Source organism: Protopterus annectens, chromosome 5.part1 (genome assembly GCF_019279795.1).
Source record: "Protopterus annectens isolate FY-2018-M chromosome 5.part1, PAN1.0, whole genome shotgun sequence".
NCBI classification, from domain to species: domain Eukaryota; kingdom Metazoa; phylum Chordata; order Ceratodontiformes; family Protopteridae; genus Protopterus; species Protopterus annectens.
In genome coordinates, this window is record NC_056736.1 from 166,406,087 (window position 1) to 166,433,144 (window position 27,058).

Sequence of the window (27,058 nt, forward strand, 5' to 3'; positions counted from 1 at the left end):
TCTAGTACAATTAAAAATATGTTTATTCCTCAGACCAGTTTCGGCTCACAGGCTTTCTTCAGTGAATCATAAACACACAAACAACATCATATTACATACTTAAATATTCTCCCCCCAAAAAACATGACATGCATAGTCCAGCCCATAATAAAAGGGCAAGAAACCTACTGAGTGTAAAAATAAATCCAAAGTACATAATCCTACATACAGTTAGTAACACCCATACAAAACAACCTAAAGAATATAATAAGAACACCATATAAAATATGCTTGCTGTGACTTTATAAATGATCATTAAGTCCAGGGGGAAACAAACCCCCCCAAATTAATGATCCAATATTTCTCCTTTTTATTAAGTACAGTATGCCAACCCTGTCAATTACTCTGATCCCCAATAATTCTATCTATAATCATGAAACGGAATTCAGCATCAGCATGTTTAACAGTATGGTGATAAAGTGCATTAGTTTCCCGTCTATTCCTTATATCGCTTCTGTGTTCAGACATACGTATCCTCAATGTTCTGGAGGTCTGGCTGACATAAAATGCCGAACATTTGCACATAGCTAAATAAACAATCCAACTGGTGCTGCAGTTGCCAAAAAATTTTAGGTCATAAACCCTACTGGTATTTTTACTAATAAACTGTTTAAGTTTACTGACAAATTGGCAAGAACTGCAATGCCCACATGGAAAGGTACCTAACAGTCGGTCAACTGACACCGGCAGTTGTTTATATACAGCACCACCACTCTCAGTATGTTTGAAATGTGATAAATGGGATCCCAAAGTTTTACCCCTTCTAAAAGAAAACTGACACCTGTTACCTAAATAAGCTCAAAGTTCAAGGTTAGCCAATAAAATGTTCCAATGTGTGTCAATGACATTTCTGACGATAGTGCTATTATGCCCATATGTAGTCACAAACCTGACTGTGTCCCTGGTTTGGGTATTGGCAGCATGTTGATATTCCAACAATGAATCCCTGTCCTGGCCACTGGCCCAATTACTAGCCAATGAGATATCAATATTCCGATATCCCCTATTTCTGAACCTCTGACACAAATCCACTTTAGATGACTGAAAGTTCTCCACCGAAGAGCTGATTCTCTTAATGTGCAAAAACTGGGATTTAGGAATATTACAGATGGTGTGTTGGGGATGCAGGCTGGAGACATGGAGTAAACTGTTATACTGAGGGTATTTGGAGAATACTTTAGTACCCAAAGTATTATCTGCATTATGATAAACAGTAACATCCAAAAATTTGATGACATCCTTGTGTGTATTAACAGTAAACACAATACCCCACTTATTTTCATTAAGATATTGTAAAAACTCCTCCAAATATTCAGCATCAGCCCTCCACACCATCCAACAATCATCCAGATATCTGCGCCATATATCTATTTCCTCCAAATATAAATTATGTGAAGAATCATAAATAAGTTGCTCTTCCAAAAAAGCCATGAATAGATCTGCATAAATAGGTGCAAACGATGCACCCATGGCTGTCCCTTGTAATTGCCAGTAACACTCACCCTGAAAGTAAAAAACATTTTTGGTTAGTACATGCCCTGTCATATTCAAAAGTAATGTATTGAAACCAGCTGGATATAAACTGGTGTGTTCCAACCAAAACTGCAATGCTTGGAGACCTGCCCAATGAGGAATGTTTGTATAAAGGGCCTTTACATCAAGCGTGCACATCAACCATCCAGGTTCCAACTGTGTGTCAGAGATGATTTTAAGAAACTGTGTAGTGTCCTGTATTCTGGCCCTAACTACAGATAACAAAGGTTTAAGATATTTTGTCAAAAATGCTGACAATGGTTCTGTGAAAGAGCCAATCCCAGACACTATTGGTCTACCTGGAGGATGGGTGAGAGATTTGTGAATCTTATGCAAAAGGTACAAAATTTGTTTTTGTGGATCTACTACCATAAGATGTTTCCTGACTGTGTCAGTGATGATGCCTTCTTCAACTGCCTGGCCTAAGAAGGCATCAGTCTCCTTTTTAAAGTTCGTAGGGTACAGGGGCATAGACATGTAATGTTTGGGGTTGGACAACTGTCCCTTACCCTCATTCAGAAAATAATCCGTGTTCATTACCACTACTGCCCCTCCTTTATCTACTGATGCAATAAACATATCATGGTTGTTTTTAAGTTCACCCAAAGCCAAAATTTCCTGAGCAGAAAGATTATGTGCTAAAATAGATGAATTCCGAGTTGGAAAATGAAGATCCTGAAGAACAGCTTGTAAAAAGATGGAAACATGTTTATTCATCGGGGGTTGAAAGTTAGCCTTAAGAAACCTGAATTCATCCAATCTTTGAGAGTCAGTATCTGAAAAAACAATTTCAGGTTAAGTCTACGACAAAAGTCGTATAAATCGATAGCCATGCTATACTTATCAACAAAGAATCCAGGGACAAAGTTCAGGCCTTTTTTTATAAGTTTCAGTTGTTCATGTGTTAAAATCACATCAGAAATATTTAATACATTTTGACATATCTGATCTACTGCTTTATGTAGGTCTGTAATAATCACTCTACTGTTGTAATGTTGTTTTCTGTTCCTGTGTTTGGGGACCCCTGCCGCCTATGCCCCCATCTAAAGGGTGTAGTGTGTTATGTTTTTTAGGAATAGGTGATTCCTGGGTATTGGCATTGTCTGTGTCAGTAAGGGAAGATTCATCCCCTGATGTACTGGTATAATGTGAATCAGTTTTCTTTAGTGTAGACCTAGGTCTTTTCTTATTATTTTGGACCCTGGTAGCTCTGCTGGTCTCTGAAAATCTAACAGATTTCATTACTTCAAAGGGTCGACCCCTTTGATAGTCAGTGACATCTCTATTGAATTTCCTTATTTTCCTGTCTCTAGTCTGTTTTTCAAATATTGCCAGTTCTTTGGAGAGTTTGCTCAAACAAATTGCATATTGAGAATTACCCTCAAATTTTTTGCACTCATAGCACAGGGTTTTCACCTCAGCCACATTCAAATCTATCATTCTTTCATAATAGGAACTTAATAAATGAACAAACATCATAGAAGTTTGCTGGAGAGCTATATTCCAATCACTGGTCAGAATCTCATCTGATCTGCCAACCAATGGCTGGACCCACACCCGAAGGCCTCTTGGAACTAATTCCCTATGTTGGTAGGCTCTGAACAACTTCAGACACCAAATATCGGTTTGAAGTGTCTTCAAACCCTTACTCAGTTGGTTAAACATCATGTTGCAGCCATCTTTCGGATCCAATTCGGATTCACTAGGGTTATTGCCTTGTTCATTAGTGATACCAAATACCCTGATATCATCTCGGTCTGCACATAAGCCTGTCAAAATACTCTCCAAATCCATAGTGATAAAGTTATCCCAATTAAGCAACAGAGAACAGACTACCCCAAACTACTGTATATACAACAAAATCAATATTATAAAATATGCCAGGACCTATAATGAAGAGCCATGAGTGACTAATCACTGACCAACAACTAAGTATCAGGACAACAACATTATGTAATTTAAGCAATTCCTTGTTCACTGACCTCGCCAATACAATTGCTCATTCATATGGTTCAATTGAATGGCAAATGAGTAATATTACATGCACCTAGTCTACCTAAAAATGCAAAAGTCTAACTGACAAACATACACCTGTCCCTGTTACATAAAATGTATCAAACAGGAGATATTTCAAATGTACACAGATAAAATTGTTCAAAAAAATCTTTTATACAATAATCAATATCGTTCCTAATGTTGAAGCTAAAGACCAAATGTTATTCCTCTTGAGCAAATCCAATGTCATTTGTTATACATCAACAGAACGTAGACCTAATAAAAAAGTTGTTAATAGAGCTATGCAAAGCAACTATCTCCATTATATAAAGTGTCAATAACAAGTAACAAGTAATAATTCAAATATACAAACTTGACACTGTTGAAAATTCAATATCATAGTTCAAAAACATGAACCTGATCAAAATTATCAATCTCGTTACTTGTGCACAAGCCCAAGGTCTGATATTCATCACCTGTTACAAATGAAAAAAATCAGTTATACAACCAATATAAATTTGCCCAATAGAGAAAATTGTCGACAAAGCGATATAAAATGTTCGATAGTAAACACAATTATTGACATAAAAGGCTAAAACAACTAAGAAACCAAAAGAACGGTAGCAGGAATGCAGTCAGCAGCAACCGTTTATTTTAAGTGCTTTTCATCAGCTGTAAAAAGCTGACTTCATCAGAATACATTCAATGACCATAAAACCGTATATATATAGCAAAGTTCATTTAATTGGCACAACTTCATTTAAAGAAACAACCCCTATAAAAACATCTCAAATTTTAAAATGTTACAAAAAATTAAAAAATTTGTACATATAATTTTAACAGCAAACTTACATGCTACAATCCTAATTAATGCTGTTTACTCATCAATTCAAATAGCACCTATAACTAGTAAAGAACATGTGTAAAAATTCTTTCAAAAATTATATTAACATACATCTAATAACAAACCTAATTACATAATCCCCCGGATTCATGAAGCTCAGCGCAAGTCCGGCGTAAGGCTTGCGCCGGCCGTGCGGCGTAGATGTGGAGTAGGCGCGTCATATGCATATTAATGAAGGCGCGCAGCTGCCACAGCCACGTGCATAGGAAACGTGCGCAAGTGCAAGGGGCGTATCGAAGTTGCGCAGGGAGGCATGTCAGTCGGCTTTCGAGGAGCAACCTAAACTGCTGAATATTATATTCTGCCAGCAATAGTAATCGTACCTATCAGTGTCCATGGAGACTGAAACGCATGCAAAGCAGAGTCCCTGCTAACAGAAAATGAAGAGTCAAACACAAATGCACGGTAGGGAATAACGGGTCCCTACCCATGAACAAATGACAGGAAAACCGTGTGCCTGTAGTCCAACGTAGTGTTGATAGCTATACCATGTGGAAGTGAAACGCATCAGATGTTAGAGCGCTGCCAGTAGGTACGTCCAGTCCAATGGAGAGGGTCACCAGCCGACCCATAATTTGAGGGAGGAAACATAGCTGTGCAGATGTGTCCATAACAAAATACACGAGGAGAAATGTAGATATAGGTAGTGACCGTATGTCTGAATCATATCCCACAAGCCATGTAATAGTCATATACAAAAGGTATGCCATATTTCACATACCAAATGTGATAGGAAATAGCATACGCATGTAAACGAAACAGAAGGAGCATATAAATGAGCCATAACAACACAGACACATGTAGGCCGAAAGGAACAGTATGATCCGTACCATCGACCAAGATTACCACCTGTCCCACTTTGCGAGCGACACTCCCTCTGTGGGCAGATGTGTCCTGACACAAACATGTAAAACTGGCAAATGTCCAGAGAATATAGGACATAATTCCTCCGTAGACGTCATGCAACAGTTGCATTAAACATATTTCACTGGACGTATAATACATAAATGTCATAACAAACAGAATAAGATACCGAAATGCTACAAGAATAAGCTTAGATATAGGCAAGACTTGTAAGTTCTATCTGTCGAACTGACCTTGGGTATGTGTTGGCCTGTAAAATATGCTGTGTTCACCGCAACTGTCACAGTAGGGTTGCCACCCTTACAAATGGCCAAAGTGGGACATGTTTGGTACAGACATCAGACTGTACAGGCCAACACATACTCACGGCCAGTACAAAGGACTGAACATAACTGATTTGCCTACAGAAAAGCGTATTCCTGTAGCATTTTAGTTGCTTATTCTGTTTCTCATAACAGTCAGGTATTTCAGATACAGAATTAACTGTTTAATGCAACTATCACATAAAATATAAGAAATATGTTTGTCCTAAAATCTCAGGACATTTGCCATGTTGACAATTATATGTCAGGACACAACTGCCCAAAGAGGGACTGTCCCTCGCAAAGTGGGACAGGTGGTAACCCTATGTCACACTGTGGCCAATTGAAAAGGTGGAAACACAACCGACTGTGGGGAGGCAATGTCCACAACGGTCGGACATGTGTAAGGAATAGTTTGGACATAGGAAAAGGTGCCATCCTACCAATGAGTAGAACAGGCTGGCAAAATCCAGAAGTCAGCTGTATAATCCGAACGTGTATGTGACACAGTCGAACGGGTAGTACCCGGATACACCAACCAAGTAATGAAAGTGAAGTAAGGGCATGTACCTATGTGCGTGAGGTATAGCATATGGAAAGCAAACATGGCAGGGTAGTCCACACAACCATAAAGGTACCTGACACATGTAGGGTAGTCAATGTGTAACTCTGGCCATGTCATGGGCCAACAACCAAAGTAGTGCTCTATGGGGTGTGAGTAATTCGCGTGTGAGGGGTGTGTGTTTAATGGTAAATTCCTCAAAGGCGATACTTGTGTTGTATGCAGAAAAGGTGAACCGGAGGTCTATGAGGGGGCAGCGGGTGAAGTGGAAAGAAACACAACCTCATGTAGAAACAGCTGCAAGACAAGCAGACAGGCCATAGTGTAGAGCACAATCTCACAAGCATATGAATATGGAAATATGCGAGACAAATGTATAGATACGGCACCGTCACATACCCACAGATGGGTCCTGATGGAACTGGCCATAACGAACGCAACACACCTGGATGCATAATAGCCTACCCAGCATACCCTCCACAACATACAACCTGCCACCATACCAGAACGTCCACCAAATCCAGCCGTACTTGGTCCACTGGTTTGTTGCAGAAACAGCTACACACAGTGACCCCCACGCATATGTAGTAGGTATTGTCACCCTAGGCAGTGTCAGGATTGCAAACCCCCTGCACGTTTTCGTGCAGCCACAAAAATCTTCGTTATCTAACTTGTTTTGGTTTTGACCAATTTTTGGGATATCCCTCACGGGACGACCAACTTGTGTAAATAGTAGAATGGGTATGACGACATGATGTCCAATCCAGTAGATATCTGGACACAAGTCAGAACGTGCAGTGGAGGTCCATGACACTGTCCAGCCCTAAGTGGGCATGCATAACCTACCACCCAGGATAAAATACCTTCCCGTGACGCACATGTCCTGACACGAATAGGAGGGAGAATATAATGCACACATTTGCAAAGTGGAAAACGGCATGAGGGCGAGGAAGACATTACGTAAACAGGTCAACACTGATCAAGTGTGGGGAACACTGACTGTGTGCAGTCGTGACTGACCATACCTGTCAACCTGTGTGAGCAAGATATCTGGACAGAGCCGTGAATATAAGTGAGGCAAAGGTCCAAAATCAGGGACAATCTGTAAACATATCTCTTAGAAACATAGAATTTGATAGAATAACAGTTTGCACATTGGCATTAATGTCTGGAGTATGAAGTCTGAAACCCAACTTTCTGTCAGCACGTTCTGACTGCAATCTTTAATGCTGAGCTACTGCTGTGCCAGAACACAACAGCGTATTACAGAGGTCTGTGCCATACCACTCAACTGTCCGGATATTCGCAGAATGACTAGGGTCACCACCTGTCCCACTTTGCGAGTAACAATCCCTCTGTAGCCAGTTGTGTCCTGTGAAAAAAATCAACACATAGCAAATGTCCTGAAAGTTTATTTCCTAATTTACTTTAATAGTCGCATAAAATGGTTATTTTATATATGAATCCTCAATATGTTATGTGAAGTAGCATAAGCAATTCAAATGTTACTAGAATAAGCTATTATATGTACAAAAAAGGTTAAAGTTCAGTACTATGCATGGCTGTAGGTATGTTTTGTCCTGGAAAATCTGACATCTCTACAGAACATGTCCCACTTTGGGCAGTCGAAAAGGTGGCAACCCTAAGAATGACCACAGGTTCGCTCTATAGTGTTGGTGTGTGCCTCCGACAATCTGCACCAGTGTGGTAAATAGCTGAGGATTGACATCACTAAATAATGAGAAATATCCTGAGTATAAGACTCCACAACCTGCACAAAAGTCATGCTAATGCAAAACCTAGCATTCTATCAACGTTCTAAGCTTGTAAGAGCAATCGTTAAAATGTGTCCCTAATTGTCCCCCCATCGTGTAGGTTTTGCACAGGTTCGGTACTCTAAGAGGTTGAGAGGTATGTTCTGTACATATTTACAGGAAAAGCCCTTCACACTTGTGTAATGTACAACTGCATACCTGTAGTCACTTCATGTCCAAAAATAATAATGCCCATATGACTGTATACAGGTAATAGTCAAATGTGAATGGGAACACCCCTCATCGTGGAGTATGGACTATAACAACCCCACCTATAATATGTAATGCCAACAGAATAAGCTGCTGACAGGTGCCCAAACACCTGTGTCTATAAACACAGGTAAAACTTCAAAATAGGGAGATAACCCCTGTCCATATGCTTCGTCTGACATTTGACCTCGGCCAGGGAAGTTCCGTTCAACAGGTGGACAAGCCTAAACCCAGATCATTACATGAACACCCTGACAATCAAAGACCTGTATGTGGCTGGACTATATGCCTTGGTGTTCTGCATATCCTCGGAGTGATTAACAATGCAGCCGGAGTCCACAGCAGTAGGCAATAGGGAATGTGTAATATGTAGTACCACCTTTTTCCCAGCAAGAGAATGGATGCCTGTGTCCTAGGTGAAGCGGTGATGCGTATGCATATCAATGAGGGAGAACACCAATAGAATAGTGGTTCCGGTATCTGACCAACGTGAATGAAGTCCCGGTTGACCTATGACCACTGCACATATAACCTGAAAGTGTAATGAAAGCGTTCGTGCAGTACACACATTTAAATATGTAAAGGTGAACGTGTGTTTTGCAGTAGTCCGTAAACTGGAATACAGATATGTAACTGTTACGGTCAGAATTATGAAAGTTCACGGAAGCACAATTATCTATGAAACACATGTAACCCACAATAAGGATATGCAAGTGTGCCTGCGCGTGTGTAATCCGCTCACAGAATAGAAAATGAATGGTGTTTTCCCCACGTTCTATGTACATGGCTCATACCTGTTAAACCCGTAAAGTACGAAACTGGACAAAGCCATGACAACAACTGGTACAAATAGGGACAATCCCCAGATATTGCCCTAACAAACATAGAAAGTGGATAGAATAACAGGTGTGTCACTAGCATGGATTCTCTGAAGGGTATGAAGTCATAACCTGAAATGTTTGTCATTATTTACCAACGTCAGTCTTTAATAATATGCCACTAACTTGCCAGATAGACACAAGGTTATGAAAAACGGACCAAGGATAAGAGGCAAACAGCTGTACATGCAGCGGAAATCTGTACAGTTGAAAGGTATGATATGGAGATATATATACACATATATCCACAGACATAATCCAAAGCAAATTACGAGATGAGGAATGTACAGACATATGTATATATGTACATATATAAATCTATACACACACGATACATGAATAGATATATACACAACAAACATATGTCCCTGTACATATAACACATGTATATAAATAGGTCACGGTATAGCTAATATGGATAGACAGACAGACATGCATGAAAGGAGAATACACCGATGGTTTCCAAACCATTGCCCGGAAAGTACCAGTGTGACAGGGCCTGCAAGTTCTACACGTTAAACATGAATATAGGTGTCCTTTGCAGGACCCCAAAAATTGATCCTGTAATGGCGCCAACCGTCATTGATGCAAAAGAAGTCACACCTGCAACTACGATATAGGTGTACATGCAACAGTAGCAGGTGCAAGGGTAATAACACATGGGTCGATCGAATGTATGATGTACGAGCTGATATCCGCAGAGTGGGGAGTGCTCAGAAGTGTCCTCACACTTTATTATCGCTCACATTAAACATGATTAATGGGTACTGTGGAGGTGTTTCAGGTATGGGAATCATGGGTATGCAGAATTGGGCCAAGGTGTTGGTTGGCACAGATCTATTAGGTACGCCCCATGGGAGTGATCAATATACCTATGTGGGTATAGCATATGCCTACATTCTCCAAAAAGGTGCAACCCATCTACTGGATATTGTGTAAACCATTGGGGGAAGATGTAGGGACCTATATCAGTGTCATGTAGGCAATTATCATGGATGGACACACGTACGACCAAGATGGTAACCATACCTGCCAGAATGTCAGAATAAGACAGCTGGACTAAGGCATAGTACACGACAGACAAATAGGGACTATATTAAATATACCTCAGACAAAGTCAGACCGTTGATAGAATAATTGTATAGTCAGGAATACGAATGTTATGAGAGTTAGTAATCATGAAATAGAAATGTCAGTCATGATTACCTAACCGCACAGTCCATCATGGCTTGCCAGCAATCTACCAGAAAGGCACATTATCATGACAAATGTAACAGAATCATAGGTCAAACCCCAGGGCGTATACCCATAATGTGTACAGGTGAGAGGTATGAAGGTAACCCGTCCTAATGAAATGTACAGAACTAGTGATACTAGGTGAACAGGTGAGAAGAAAGACATCAGGACAAAAGACAAAACATGTACAAGTCATAAGCATGTTTGTCCACAAATGTGAATTACAATGTATGGCCTGTGAAAGTCAATGTGCAAGGTTAATAGGCTCAAAAGACATGTGTCCCTCAGGGTGTCATGCATTGTCACCGATACAGTGTCCAGTCCCCCATACTCGTACGTGAGCTCTGCCACTGACGGAAAGCGCAAATACCGGCGTACACATAAGGTACATGATGGAATAATTAGTGTGGATAAGCACCTGTTGGCCTGTGTGAGGAATATAACCCAGTGGGTGGGTGTATCCTGCAATAGGAATGTAATGGTAACTGCCCTGTGATGGCACCATGTATTGTGTGTATTGGCGTAAGGAACCTTCCTGACCTGCAAACCTGCCCACAGTGTGTCTGCGCCCATGCGCGACAGTAAGCCCGAGTAAGTATGTGTGCGCGCGTGTTAGCCTGTGTGCGCGTGTGGAAGAACGAGTAAGCTAGTGTACGAATGGTAAAGCCCGTGTAATGTCGTGTATGCATTTGTAAGCATGTATACATGTGTACTACACACATCACACACGTACTGCACACACAGACACACATGCTGCCAATACTACACACATCAGTGAAATGGCACATGGATGGAGACTACATCATCAGAAGTAACAGTGCTGTAAACTATGCTACAGTGATGGTCATAGCTGCAATGCATCATGCCTGCTGAAGTACACCTGGAAATAACACACTGTGTGTTAACAGCATGCTAACATCAATACAGTGGAATAAAGCCACCGTGTGCAGCAGCACCAGGTTAGTCAGATCCTGCATCAATGTTACACATCACAGGTGGTGGCACAGGTGACATCATATGCACAGGGTGTGGTGTTAACATGTCCAGAGCTGTCATAGAGCCATCCAATGTACACGTAGGTGTGTGTGTGTGAGGGACAATGGTTATTGCATGGCCTAATGGTGGTGTAATGGGCGTGTGTATGTGATAGCCGTAGCTGTTTGTGGTAAGTGTGTGTGTCTGCATATACACAGGTACAGCATGTGTCAGCCATATACAGGAGGTTGTGGGACAGTCACAGACCGTACCTGCCAGGCTGTAGAGATCCCCATTACTGGCCATGGACACCCCTCCATGCATCCAACACAACTCATTCCTGCACCTGTCAATGTCTACACATACAGTCCTGGGATCTCTACCACAACCTGTGGATAAACATGCATCTGTAATGTTAACCTGAGGTGCATAGAATTGACAGTTACTACAGATGGATATGAGCCATACTCACACTCCAATGTAATAACCACTGCTGACTGTTGCCGAGATCTGCATACGACCAGTCAAAGGTGCTGCACTATCATTGTTTCCAATGCCCGTGTAATACCCAGCAGCACAATAACCGGTCTCTACACATGTATAACCCACGATCACTACAGCACACAGTATGTGCACTATCACAGTGCCATAGCAGATGTACATACATCCATGGTGCTCACGTACAGACAATGCAGCAGAGTCAAGAGTGATAATCCCAACATACATATCTATATACAATATACATTATATATATATATATATATATATATATATATATATATATATATATATATATATATATATATATATATATATATATATATATATATGTAGATAGATACATACACACACACACACACACACACACACACACACACACACACACACACACACGTGGCAGGGTTGGGAGCAGAACATAAACATAAGCACTGTACCACACGACAGCATCACGCAGTTACAAAACGCGCTACCATGATCAGTGGATCACATGATTCACATAGGCACATGTCTAGCCTGCAGACAGCAGCATCAATGGCAAAGACGTTGCACAGATGTTATGGAGAGTGAATACTGTAAAAGCAATGTACTGTTGTCATGCAGCTGGAAACACACACACACACACACACACACACACACACACACACACACACACACACACACAGTTGGTAGGGCTGGGAGTAGAACATACACCTAACTACCCTAACACACTACAGCATGACGCATTTACAGAATGCGCTACTGAGATTACTAAGCACAGCAGTCCCAGAGGCAGTCATCTAGGTGCGTGTCATCATCCGCAAAGGCAAAGACATCGGTAGCAAACTACTGTTGTGTGCGGCACCTAAAAGCAAGACTGCATCCCCAGGCGGACAGGAGCATGCACGCACACACACACACACACACACACACACACACACACACTTGGCAGGGCTGGGAGTCGAACATACACCTAACTACCCTAACACACTACAGCATGACGCAGTTACAGAATGTGCTACCGAGATTACTAAGCACAGCAGTCCCAAAGGTAGTCATCTAGGTGCGTGTCATCATCTGCAAAGGCAAAGATGTCTGTAGCAAAATGCTGTGGTGTGCAGCGTCTAAAAGCAAGACTGCATCCCTAGGCGGACGGGAGCATGCACGCAAACACACACACACACACACACACACACACACACACACACACACACACACACACTTGGCAGGGCTGGGAGTCAAACATACACCTAACTACCCTAACACACTACAGCATGATGCATTTACAGAACGCGCTACCGAGATTACTAAGCACAGCAGTCCCAGAGGCAGTCATCTAGGTGTGTGTCATCATCCGCAAAGGCAAAGACGTTGGTAGCAAACTGCTGTGGTGTGCGGCATCTAAAAGCAAGACTGCGTCCCCAGGCAGACGGGAGCATGTGCAAAAACACACACACACACACACACACACACACACACACACACACACACACACACACTTGGCAGAGCTGGGAGTCGAACATACACCTAACTACCCTAACATACTACGGCATGATGCATTTACAGAACGCGCTACCGAGATTACTGAACACAGCACTCCCAGAGGCATACTTCTAGGTGGGTGACATCATCCGCAAAGACAAGGACGCCAGTAGGGAATGTATAGAGAGTGAGCAGTCTGAAAGCATATTACTGTCCCAAGGTAGACATAGACAAACACACGGCAGTAGTGTGATCGGGGCAACCAAATATCTACGGAGCAGTACAACAACACTACATAGATACGGGACGCACCACAGACAGTACACCCTTCAAGACAGCAACCAGTGTGTTCAATGTAGGCATCCATCGTGACATTGAAAATGGACATCTGTTGCCTGGATGACCACCATCACTATACAGGATGTCAATGGCCATGCCCACACGCTTAGTATCACACGTCTGTTTGGAATGTACTGTGTGTCCATCTACACAATGGTGTACTGGGCATGCTCACACACTTAGTAGTTGCAAAGGGCCGTCTTGCATGCACACAGATTCTAATCACGGAAGGGCGCAGTTTGGAATGTACTGTGTGTCCAGCTACACAACGGCGTACTGGGCATGCTCAGACACTTAGCAGATGCAAAGGGCCATCTTGCGTGCACAAAGATTCTAATCACGGAAGGGCGCAGTTTGGAATGTACTGTGTGTCCAGCTACACAACGGCATACTGGGCATGCTCACACACTTAGCAGTTGCAAAGGGCCGTCTTGCATGCACACGGATTCTAAACACAGAAGGGCACAGTATGGTATTACTGTCCCCACGTACATGAAGGCCACTCACATGTATTGACCAGTACACACTCAGGAGCTATCACAGTTGTCTCAGGTGTAGATCACAGAGGTACACACCACAATCTACAATGTAGCCATCACACATCACCATGTCATTGGACCAGCAATACACAGCCATACATTAACACAACACCATGTGACTCATGACCAGTGGACTGTACATAGGTCTACAGCAACTGTGCAGACTACACATGTACCAACAGGGTTCCATCATGTGTTATGCATTGCAATGATACCACTGTACATAACCAGGTCGACTCTACACATACCAGGGGCCCTGGGTCTTACACAGCTGTGACAGATGACTGTCACTGTACACCAATGAACACACATGTTTGGCTATGTCATACATGTAATTGCAGTGGATATGTGCATGGACCAAACACACACCACATATGTACATAGCATAGCTTTTGCTGTCCTCTGTGCAGACAAGTGGCTACAGCAATCATACGCACACAAATGGAAGGTGGGTCCATGGCTGTTGAATGCTAACAGTACATGAGGTAGCAATGTTGACCGAGGGCACATTCCCTCTGTACTAGTTACCCATGACACCCATCATATCATACAACAGTCCATGTGTTATGTATGTCAACACACATGTCCACCAATTGCAATACATACAAACATGGCTACATGACAGGCATGTAGGACCAACACACATGTACAATCTGTAGTGTGCATGCAGCTACCATGCATGTACAGTAGCTGATGTAAGTAACTCATCTGTGCCTAACTACAACATGCAGCTGCAATGCAGCCCCATAATTGACACTTGTATATGGTGACATACTGACAGTACGGTAGGATGTACACCTGGTATGGATGGATGTGTGTACATAAAGTGGTGATGCACCTGTGTAGATGGATGTTTGCCAGGGACGGCTCACAGGTGTGTCACACGCCATCCAACCATGACATGTGCAAACAGTACGCTATGTTACCATTACTTGACGGTGGAGACATAACACCTACACAGCGGTCAGGTGTTACCAACAGTACGTCACTTGACACCTGTAACACTTACATCCTCCTGTGTGCATATAGCAGCACAATTGCCGAAGGTAGCGTTGGTACACATAATGTGGCCAATACTGCTGCATGTCTGTCAGACGTATCATCATATAGTAGGTGTATCATTCACAGTACTGCCATGTGTGTTTGCTTGTGTGACCATATATGCCACATATGGTGTGGAATACAACCCAATTGTCACACACCCCTGTACACTGTTGTAGAGATCTGTACATACTGCAGTGTGGAAAGCATGACGTAGGCAGGTGTGGTGTGTGTATCACACACATCAGCTATCTAAATATGTACGACATTTGTGGTCTCCACAGTGTGTGTGTGTGTATGTACGTATGTATGGCTGTCTGGTGCATGGAGTGAGGGTGTATGCTACCATACAGAACACACAGGATCCCTAACCCCTCATGGTGATGCAGTCCACTACCCTGTTGATGCCATCGGTCTCAGCCGCACTGGCTACCTGTACATGTTCTTTCTCTGTGTCGCATTGTGTGGGTGCACAGTACTGTGAGGGTGATGACCACAGAGGCAAGGGTCCTCACCTCAACACTATGGGGTGTGCGTTATAGTGTTGTTGACCCCATTAGTGTGAGCATGTTCCTGTAATGTGACAGGGTATTACTGCTACACAGTGAGGCCTCATGCTATCAAGTGGCCTCTAACATTATCATTGGCCAGACCGCTGTGTACAACAGCTGCACATTGTCAACATACCTGTGATGTGACCTGGTATGGATGTCACGTCTCTAGCCACTGTAGCCTATTAAACTGCCCACATGCTTCTGGATCAGTATATGTGTGGACATCTGTGGTATGTTAGACTTTCAGACAGTCAGGCTGAGGCTACGTTTTGCATGCTGATATTGCCATATGTGCCTGTGAGTACTCCACAGTTACACATGGGAGACTGCAAACAGTGCTACCTGTAGGCACATGCAAGTAGACCATAAGGAGGGAACCAGGGCATCATTACCAACATACTGTTACTGTCATTACCATGACACATACTGTGAACATATAACAATGCATGCTAAACCTGTACTACATGGTATGTCTGGTGTGTGTCAACAGTACACAACTAATGTAATATACACGTCTCTCACTATTCTCACACAACTATTGTAATATACACTTCTCTCACTATTCTTACACAACTAATGTAAATTACACTTCTCACTATTCTGTTCACCCTGTGCATTAGACCATTTGAGCATGTCCCTGCACCGATGGTGTGGATGACAGGGATGTGGCACAGACTTCATCATATGCACAGGGTGATAATGTTTGCCAGGGGCATAGGCTGCACCAATGGATGACATCATGTGTGTGGGTAAAGGCCAGTGATATGATTGAACATGTCTGTTCAGTATGCATGTGGTTGTTGTTGTGCCCTACAGATGTCTTTGATGTGCGTGTGTATGTGTGAACATAGTTCTGCCTTTTGTGAGGCCTACACAGGGTATTATTGACAGCTCCAGACTGTACAGACCAGGTTGTACAGCTCACTGTGTCCGGCCACGGCCACGTGACCTGTGCCTGCCAGGGGTTGCACGGGCACTACGAGGCGGAGGTACAGATTGGCTACTATCAGACGACACATGTCCACTGGAACCGTGTCCCCACTGGGAATGTCCAGGGCCACGTCCACATGGCCTGCTGTGTCCTGGTGTGGACAGCGCAGCACCAGCTGCACTGCTACTGCTACCGGCACTATGGGAGTGGGCATGTGAGGTGGCACGCTCACATTGACCTGCACTAGGTGGTTTGGCTGGCCTACGTCCACGTGGCCTATGCCTCACTCCTACCAGATGTTCCAGCACAGACAGCTCACGCTCACGGATTGTCATTCCACGGTCAAGGATTCCAACCATGTCACCCAATCGCCTGTCAAGAACATCAGCAATCTGCTGTTGAGCATTTGCCAATGCCTGGATGTTGTTATTTAGGGTACGGATAGCAGCCCTCTGCATCCTCTGCCCTTCCCTGGTGTGCCATTCAGCACGTGCCTGTGCCGCCATTACAGTCTGGAACATGCGTCTGGTGATACCAGCTGCTGCGCTCTGTCCTGCAGGTGCATGTCTGCCAGAGGTTCTCCTACGAGCAGCACCTGCCACATGCCTGTGTGGCACATCTGCAGTCATTACACTGACACCATGGTGTGTAGACACACCTTCTATAGCCACCACACATTCCTGTTCCACACTAACAGACGCTGACTGTCCTTCCTCTATGGCCACTGGTGATGCGGTATGTGTTGGCAGCAGAACTGTGTGTGGGGAAGAGGGGGACATAGCTGGATGGCAACCGTTGGCACAGATTCAGCCCCTGACAACCCTGCCTGTACCTCATGCATACGTTCATCACTGCTAGTATCTGTGGGGACACTAACATCAGATGGACCGCAGGAGAGTAACGCACCTACATCACCTGTGAATGCAAAGAAAGACTCTAAATTACAATAGACACAGACACACAGACACACAGACACACAGACACACACACACACACACACACACACACACACACACACACACACACACACACAGACACACACACACACAGACACACACACACACAGACACACCATGCATGTGATTTGACAGATGGCATGCAGCATGCCTGTGGTACAGCAGAGGGCATGCAGCTCGGACATTAATAGTGTTAGTAAGCATACCTCCCTGGGGTGCACACTACAGCAAGCAGGTGTCATATCAGTAGCCATGCAGCTCACACAATCATGGTAGTAAGCATGCATCCCCGTGATACACCATGTGGACCAGAACAGGATCACAGTACACATGGCTGATGTGACCTTGACATGTACTCTGCTGACGTGTGCATTAACATGCATACATGTCTGACACAATGGTGTCCTGACACATGTACAGCATCGTAATGGGCATCACATTGTGGTGTTGTCTGTTTGCCCTACAGATAGAATGCATGTTTAGCAAATGTGCATGAGCATGGAAGGGTAGTGTGAGCCATCTACATTGCTATACAGTGTGAAGTACAGACACTGTGCCATTGCATGGCATCTTGAGGCATCTATATTGCTGTACAATGCATAATATGTACACATTGCATAGCCATAACTGCATGCATACCCATGACATAACTGTGGATTGTGACCCACAATGCTGAGGTGTATACACACCAAACCATGCTGTGTCAAGTGACAGGTCACTGGAGGCCTACAGCTGACACCCCTGCACAACAACTACAGGGTCTTAGCTGCCTGGCAACCATGTCCACACATAGCGGACATGTCAATTCACCATTTCCCATATGACATTGATGTACCACACACACATGAGGTGCACAGCTAACGGTGATGTCCTACTGCAACAAGGGAAATGTACAGTATCTGTGGCCTGATGTGGTGTCAATGTCTGTGGAAGCTGTACAGGTGACTACTGTCATGCTATGACACAGTCATGATGTGCAACTGATCTTCTATGGTAGACTTCAGTGACACCTCCACTAGCTGTGCACAGGCTGTTAGGATGTCCAGTGTACCACATCAGCTGTATAATCAGTCAACTAAGACTATAAGTGAACCATGTGTGGACAATGTGCAACAGGGTGTATACACATCACATCTACTGTGCGGCTACGTGTCTCTGGCCATCCCCCATGGCCATGTGTGCACATGTGTTGGCCAAATGTGTGTGATGGCCATCTATCTCACATGTCTGTGTTGTCCCATATGACATACACCCATAGATGTCAGATATGTCACCATCCACAGGGCTATGCAGACAATGGGTTGTATGTTTGGTATGTGGGGTATGGGTCATGGGATAGTGTGAAAATATTGCAGCCAGAACACTACATGTCTGGGACATGTCAGATGGCACATCACAATGTGTGCACCCAATGCAGGGGCATACAACACAATGGTGACACCTGTGGGCTGCCCATATCACAGCTCACTGTGTGGTACTGTTTGCGTACCACACATGTTGTTCCAATGCATACTACATATGCCTCCATTGTAGAACACCTCCACCGTTGTATGCACAGCTGACCACACATGTAGCAATGACAAATACTGTGGTTTCAAGTTGGTGTATCATTTCATTTGTATATATTGCACATGGGTGGCCTGTGTGAATGATGGGTGCTGCGACCTGTATATCGTGACTGGAATGAACATCAAGTGTGCAAGTGTTAACTGGTAACATGGCAAATAGATCTATGCTTTAACATGCCTGATACTGATGACAGTCTTACTTGCAACGGACTCATGTCTGTGCAGCACACCAGAGGTACCTGTATAGGGGTGACACAGCAGTATGAACATTATCCATGACTGTATGACTGCCACAGGGTGCACTGTGCATGTTAACACATTTGCCTGTATAATAGCATATAGTATGCACATGTGTGCATACACAGGGTAGCATACTGTAGTATGCAGCTTGTGTGTCCACATACCTTGCATATGTTGTTACGTTACATAATGTACAGTGACACATGCAACTAAATGGGATATAATAGCCATATGTGCAGTACTGACTTACCAGGCAACTCCAGGCTCATTGGTTGGGAGACACCCACCTCCACAATGGCAGCTAGAGTTTTTGGATGCTGTTCTGAGGGTGTCACCAGACTGGCCAGTAGCTCCTCGGTGTGTGTGAGTGAGGGCTGGGTTGGTGGCCCACCACCTGTTCCACCTTGTTCCCTGGACATTTCAGTGGCATGCTGTTTTGCATGTTGTATCAAGTCCGTGCAGTGACTGTGCACCTCCTGGTAGGTGTGCTTATGGCCACCCACATTGTTCACCCTCCTGCGAAGATCCTGCCACAGGTCGTCCCACTGCTGGGCATGCTGTGGCACATGGCTGAACAACACCTTATAGTTCTCATGGAGGTACGGGATGAGGACATCATCCTCCTGGCGGCTGTACGCCAGAAGGCATGTACGAGGCATTATCTGTAAGACATAATGATGGTGACAGGTCACAGTTTCAGAGATGTACAGAGATACTGCTGCACATACATTTCTATGACATCTAGTACATCTGCACAGTTATCTTTGCAAATCATCATGACATGGACACGACTGACATGTTTGTGTCACACACATGTAACACCCGTTGTGCATTGGATATCATCACCATATATGTGTGTCACCTCATTACAGTGTTCATACTCCATGTGAATGCTGTCTTGATGTGGGCATGTCTATTTGCCTGCACTGGTGTTCTTACCTATCTGCACATGCCTGGATGTGTCCACGATAATGCTGTTGACCTTGATGCTGTGTATATGTCACATATCAACACAGACACAGCCTTAATGGACTTGAGCAGTGACAATGCACACATACGCATGGAAACCTGTACATGCATGTGTTTTGCCATATGCATCTACACAGCACTGTACAGCTGTTCAACACCCTGCCATGGATCGCCTGTGCTGCACATGTGATAGACATGGGACAATGGTTAGTCGGACGTCATTCGCAGGGATGCTTATGAACCATAGCATGTATGGGCAAGGTTTCCTAGCTGTAACAGACAGCCTTTATGTCACCACGAGGTGCATCAGTGCCACATTACTGATCCAGACAGTTGATACTACATCTACCATGCAGCCATCACACCATGTATGACTGGGATAACATGTGCAGCTTTGATGGACAGGGTTGCATGGTTTGGCGGGAGTATGTCACATGTATGGCACAGGGATCTGTCCAGCATGTGGCGATCCTAGTATTCGGATGGTGGATGTCCATGACATATATCTTACAGATCAGGATATGGACATGTAGCATGTCCATCATCATGGTGTAGCAGATGTCTTTATGCAAGGTAGACAGCATGCTGCATAGTGGAGGTGAGGATTGTGAAGGCTGGTATCACCCATACACGCATGGCCATTACCCCTTAAAGGTGATATGTGATCCAATATTAGTCACCCCAGTGCTGTATATGCCTGTCCAATGATCACCGTGCTCATGGATGGCACCCTGTCATGACATGGGTACCTCATATGACTATCTAAGGGGCCTGGAGATGTCACCAAGTCAGGGAGGTGTACTGCACAGCACCATCCCTTACACAATGTCCATAATGATGACCACAGCCTAGGTGGTAGTTAATGGGTACAGGGATGTTCACCTAGCGGTGACAATGCTGATATCATCCATCAGAATGTGCACATATGTCACACACCTCACCCACACAGCCCATTCCGTATGTTGTTCACAGCACTGACACAGCTATTCCTCATAGGTCATGGTCATTCACATCCTTACATGCACAGATGCCTAACATTTGTCTGTGTGGTATGGGCTACAATGAGGGTGGAGTCAACACATTAACCCTGTTCTACTGCAGCTGGCACTGGTGTGATATGCACATGTCACTCTGGCACCATTTGTAGTTGTGAGTCTGTCAACAGGCCACTGGTAGAGCACTCCTGTGACATACAAAGGTATTTGTAATCAAACGTCCATACTGTCTTGTACATCTGTACTGCTAACATCTGCAGTGATAATGGTTCATGGACATGCACACCATACTCAGCAGGGTTATAGTGTGGTGCCACACATTATGACTTTCGTCACCACTTTTGGGTTGATATTATCCAACACCTTATCTGTATTTTATGGTCATGCTAGGCACTTGTACAGAACTTGTGAGCAGGTCATGAGCTACTGATTAATATAGCACCCATTCCACACCATTTCCCACAGGTACACTGGCTGTGCTAAGATTTCCAGCTTGCTTATGGTACAACAACTGTTGTACACACGTAACTCACATATCCTGTGAGACATGGTTGTATATACAGGCATGTCCAACTATCACGTACCAGTGCTATTGCCTGTCTATAAGATGGATATGTCGTACATGTGGCAACAGAGCAATTGTCTCATGTACACATTCAATGCTCACCTCCCGACATACAACACTACAGCCTGTGGGGGATGCACTTATGCAGCCCTGCTGGGGGTAATGCTGTCACCAACCCTGACTGCACCTGACAGTCATGTCAGGATGTGTAACATTCGCAACACACCCCACTCATCACATAGTCTCACATGATCTCCACCACAGGGCACACATACAAGGACAACATGTGCAGTACCTCTCCATACTTTGTGTAGGCACCAGAGGAAGCCCCCATATGGAACACAACATCACCAACTTATAGCCCACAGACTCATGTGTGCCCATCACATACAGCCAATAGTGTGTTATAACATACACAACACACCAGTCATAGGTGACTCTGTAGGCGGTCACACTGCAGTTCCAAACAGCAGGCTACACAAGGTGATAGTCGCTTACATCTTGCTGTCGGGTAACTGGTTCTGCAACATAACCTATGCACCCATGCCACACCTCACCAGGTATGCTGTGACTTGTCATTCTCCATGTTAGTGTGACTGCCCTGAGATGCCACTTCACAGACTACGTGTGCAGGGACATGCAATAGCTTGCCAGTCTTGTAGCCCTGAAGGTGTGGGCCAATCCCTGGGGAGCATTATGCATTCATCCAGACCCAATACCACTGTACAATGACTGACTGTGTCACTTCAACAGTTGCCAATGTTTCTGCTGTCATTCCACAGGCATCTGGTATCTGTCCACTTTGACTGACTGACCTGGTCAAACACAATGCTTTGGCACAGATGACCTGCACCTGTCAGCCCTGGGAGTACAGCTCACATGTAAGGCTCTTGCTGCTTCTATACTGCCTGTCTTGCACAGTTTCCAATAGCAGTCACCAGCAGAACGGGAACTGGCAAGCAAGACATGGGGTCATGTGACACAATGCTTGCATCTTCCTCTGTGATGCACGCAGGCAAGGCACACCTTAGAATGCACCACTCCAATATTTCTGCAGTGACTGGGACCTGCCTCTCAGCTCTGCAGAGCACACCTGCAATGATAGGTTATAGACAGACCATACCTTTCAGGCACATACCTGGACTGGCACACCCACAGCTGAGGTGTTCCCACATCCCACTATGTTGTACACACATCCTGGCTAGTTACTTAGCACAATGCATCAGAGGTGCTCCACATGCAACTAACTGTGTCCGGAACCACTATACACATTGTAACAAGCTACAGATTCCACTACATACCCCACGGTTACCAGACCTCATTTGTTGGTGTACTGGACAGTAGGGCTCAGACAGCTACTACTGATGTGTGACTGACACTAACCCACACTTAACTGGGATAGCCACTCATGTACTGGCACATCCATGAGTCATAACCTCCACTCAGCTGGATAAACCCATACACACCACCTCCAAGACCAGCATTAACCTTGACATGAACACTACCAACATGTGACTGGTGTTCCACACCTGTGGTCATCCCCTCATTGGTGGATTCCGAACATATGCTAATCAACCTTGTTAGCCACATCCCGGCACCACAACCTTCACGGCATACACAGTACATGAGTACTACAACACCTACTACAGACGTCTTATGACAGTGGTTGTTAATGTCATGACACCCGTGCAGATGGACATTGCACATACAAATGCTGCAACACACCCCAGTGCACTTCAGTAGCATGTACACGACTGCATGGATCATGCTATGCCACACAGAGCCATGATTGTACACACCAGATAACAGACGCCACTCTGGTGGTCAAGTTCCATGGACATAATGTACAACAACAGGTGGAGGCTGTTGCACAGTGGTGTACAATCCCATGGGTGGGGTAGCTCACTGGTCAGCCTCGGTAGGGCCATGGGATCCCTCATCACATACTCCATGACTAGCTACGTAAACATTACTGCGACACATTCTGGGGTGTACCACAAGGCATTATGGTGGTATGTCAGTAGTCACTGGCAATGCCCACATCTGCTCTCATATACAACAGTCACTCAGGAACATTACAGACCCAGGTGATGTTGGCAACATGCTGGTGGATGGATTCAATGCTAACATTACACCCTCTCACTCACTACAGGGCCACAATCCATGCAGGAACATTGCGGTGTCCCTGCGGTCACACCTACACAGTACTAACCTGCACCCTATATGTCCTGGGACACTGGCCCCATGTCACCTTCCAAAGTCCCAGGCCGTGATGTCCACAAACCTCTGAATGACATGTCTCCCCACTAGGCCACCATATGCAGTAATAGCCTTGTATCAGACATTGTGGCCCCTGAATGGCACACAGCAACATTCATCACACTCCACACAGGTGGCACCACAATGCACGAGTGGGACTATAGTCCTACACACCTGACTGGACTGTTCTGCACAGCTATGGGGCACATCATCAAGGACGTCATTCACAGAGACATTGTTGGGCTCCGGTCCTTTGATGCCACCCGGGTTGGACTTGTTAGGGCCAGAGCATGGCCCCTACACCTGGTGGACTCCTTTCATACAGTTATCAGGGTAGTTGATGATGGTACGGGAGTCCACACATCCTACATTGTCCTCTCATTGCCTCTCAGCACCATTCTCCATTCTGGTATTGGCAACATACACATCCACCTGCACATCGTACCCTATGTCTCAGGATGTTATGCAACGTGGCTCATGGACAGGACACACAATGAGGGTAGCATACCATAGTACCTACTGCATTTCAGTTACATTTGGCATACCACAGTCCTCAGTCATAGGGCCCCTCATGTTCAGTATATGCTTCCCTGAGGTACAGGCTAGCACAGAGGGACCTTCTCTGCCTAGCTTTACAAACCCCTGCATACAAAGCACCATGATTGATCCACCAGCTGATACTGACTCCATCCATACGGGTGTCACCGTGACAGATACCTGATATGAATATCATGGCCTCAAGCTGCATGACACAAGGTCCATGGACATCACCTTTGCATTACACCATTCACCCACTATCACATAGGTGGAAGTCCCCTACATACGTGTCACATTGTGCATGTTTGTAGTACACACGTATGTCACACCCACTCCTGTGATTACCGTATTGCCACTGTGGTGTGGATATCCTTCTACATGGCCACACTTATCTGTACTGGGTGTGTAGCTGCTACATAGGCACCCATTGTACCTCTGAACTCAAGACTTCTACACACATTCAAGGGTACACCACCCCATTTTGGGTGTACCATACATAACAGCTACAGCTTTACATACCACAACATTAACACGCCATGACGTTTATTGAGCTCTGACAGCTAAGGTATGCGGCTGAACTACGGACACCATGTCTGTACACATTTGCATACTACATACTCAGGGGTGACCTCTGCTGAACAGACAGGGCCCATGTCCACAACAATATTAATGGATATACTCCACATACGCGACATACGCAGATGTCACTGTGAGCAACATGCTCATGGATATGTGCACACATGCAACAATGAGTGGGATGTGTTTGAGGGTTACATTCCCAAACTGGACACTCACCATGCTTTGGAACATGACTGAAATGTACATCACGCAGGGACACTCAGTAGCACTGTTCATGTGATACCTCCCTTGGTGTTTGGGACACACATGTACGCCAGGGATCACTGCAGTGGCTGTACTGTGCAGAGGTGCAGGTAACACATGGCTCTGCTGATCACAGGACACTACCCTAGAGAGGTGCCACTGGTGTGAACACTGTGGTTGTGCTTACACATAGACTTGCCAGACTGCATAGTACCCCACTATGAACCTGTGAAGCTATTACATGTCCTTTGTGCATGGTTACTTGGTAGCCCTTCCATTTAGATTAGCTATCATGCTATTACAATGTCCCATGCCTACAAGCCATATGTATCCTGTTATTGTACATGCCAATAGACGATACCTGTGGTATGCATGATATGCCTGTTATGCTGTGTAGAATATCTGACATATCTACCTACAATACTATACATTACACATATTTTACATAGTATCCCATAATGCAAAGCATACTTGCACAGCGGGACCACCTTAGACATGTCATTGTCATTATATGCCCATACACATGCCTACTGTGACAGTATATCAACATATACTATCCCCGGCTATGGCACGTACTTGTTGGACATACCCTACCACTGACGGCGGGTTGTATGTAATTGTTCTGTTTAAAGCCCTCATGTAGCATCCCTTGTGGTGTCTGTGATGTGTACCTTGTGGCCCACAGCTGGATGCACAGTTTCTACAAGCTTAAGTATGCTCAGCAAGACATCACTACATAAATACCTTTTCCCACGTTATGCATTGCGGACACTTTTAATTAATGCAAAACGAGCTATAGATACAGTAAATAATAATTACAAAACATGCTATACATATACTTACATACTGAGTGTTCTACATACCTTGTTATCGTTACGTACTTTTGTCTATCTCTCTCACACTGCTTACACGGGTATTTTGTATGAGCATACGGTTTGAATGTCTGGCAAGTCTTCCTTATATACGTCGATACCTGTAACATGTGGTTTCCTGCCGCCTATTGGTGATTCTGAGTGACTAATTACTTGCATATCAGCTTTGCAGCTACTACATTCGCCAATTACGCGGCAACAGTGGGGTATAATTGACTTCTCCACTTGAGCGTTGGCCATTTGCCCTACCTTTGGGGAGATGGCCTGTATTGCATTTTGTTATGTGTAATTGCAACTGCTATGCATAGAGACAAGTATACTTTGGATTCATGTCCCCCGTGGATTGTGTGTGACAGCTAGAGTAAGTGGTTCAACATGTGGGTGTACCTGTCATCCCAACGTCTGTTAACGGACTATTGCAAACAAAACCTGTAACATCGCCGTTTGTTCCATTATACAATGGTTGCAATTTTGCATGGCACCTTTAATTGTGTCTCTCACAAGGTATGTCGACGGTTCTGCAGTTGTAATTGACTGACTGGATGTTTGTGCTGTTATTACAGTATGTATTGCTATAGTTTCTAGTGTGGGAGATGTCAG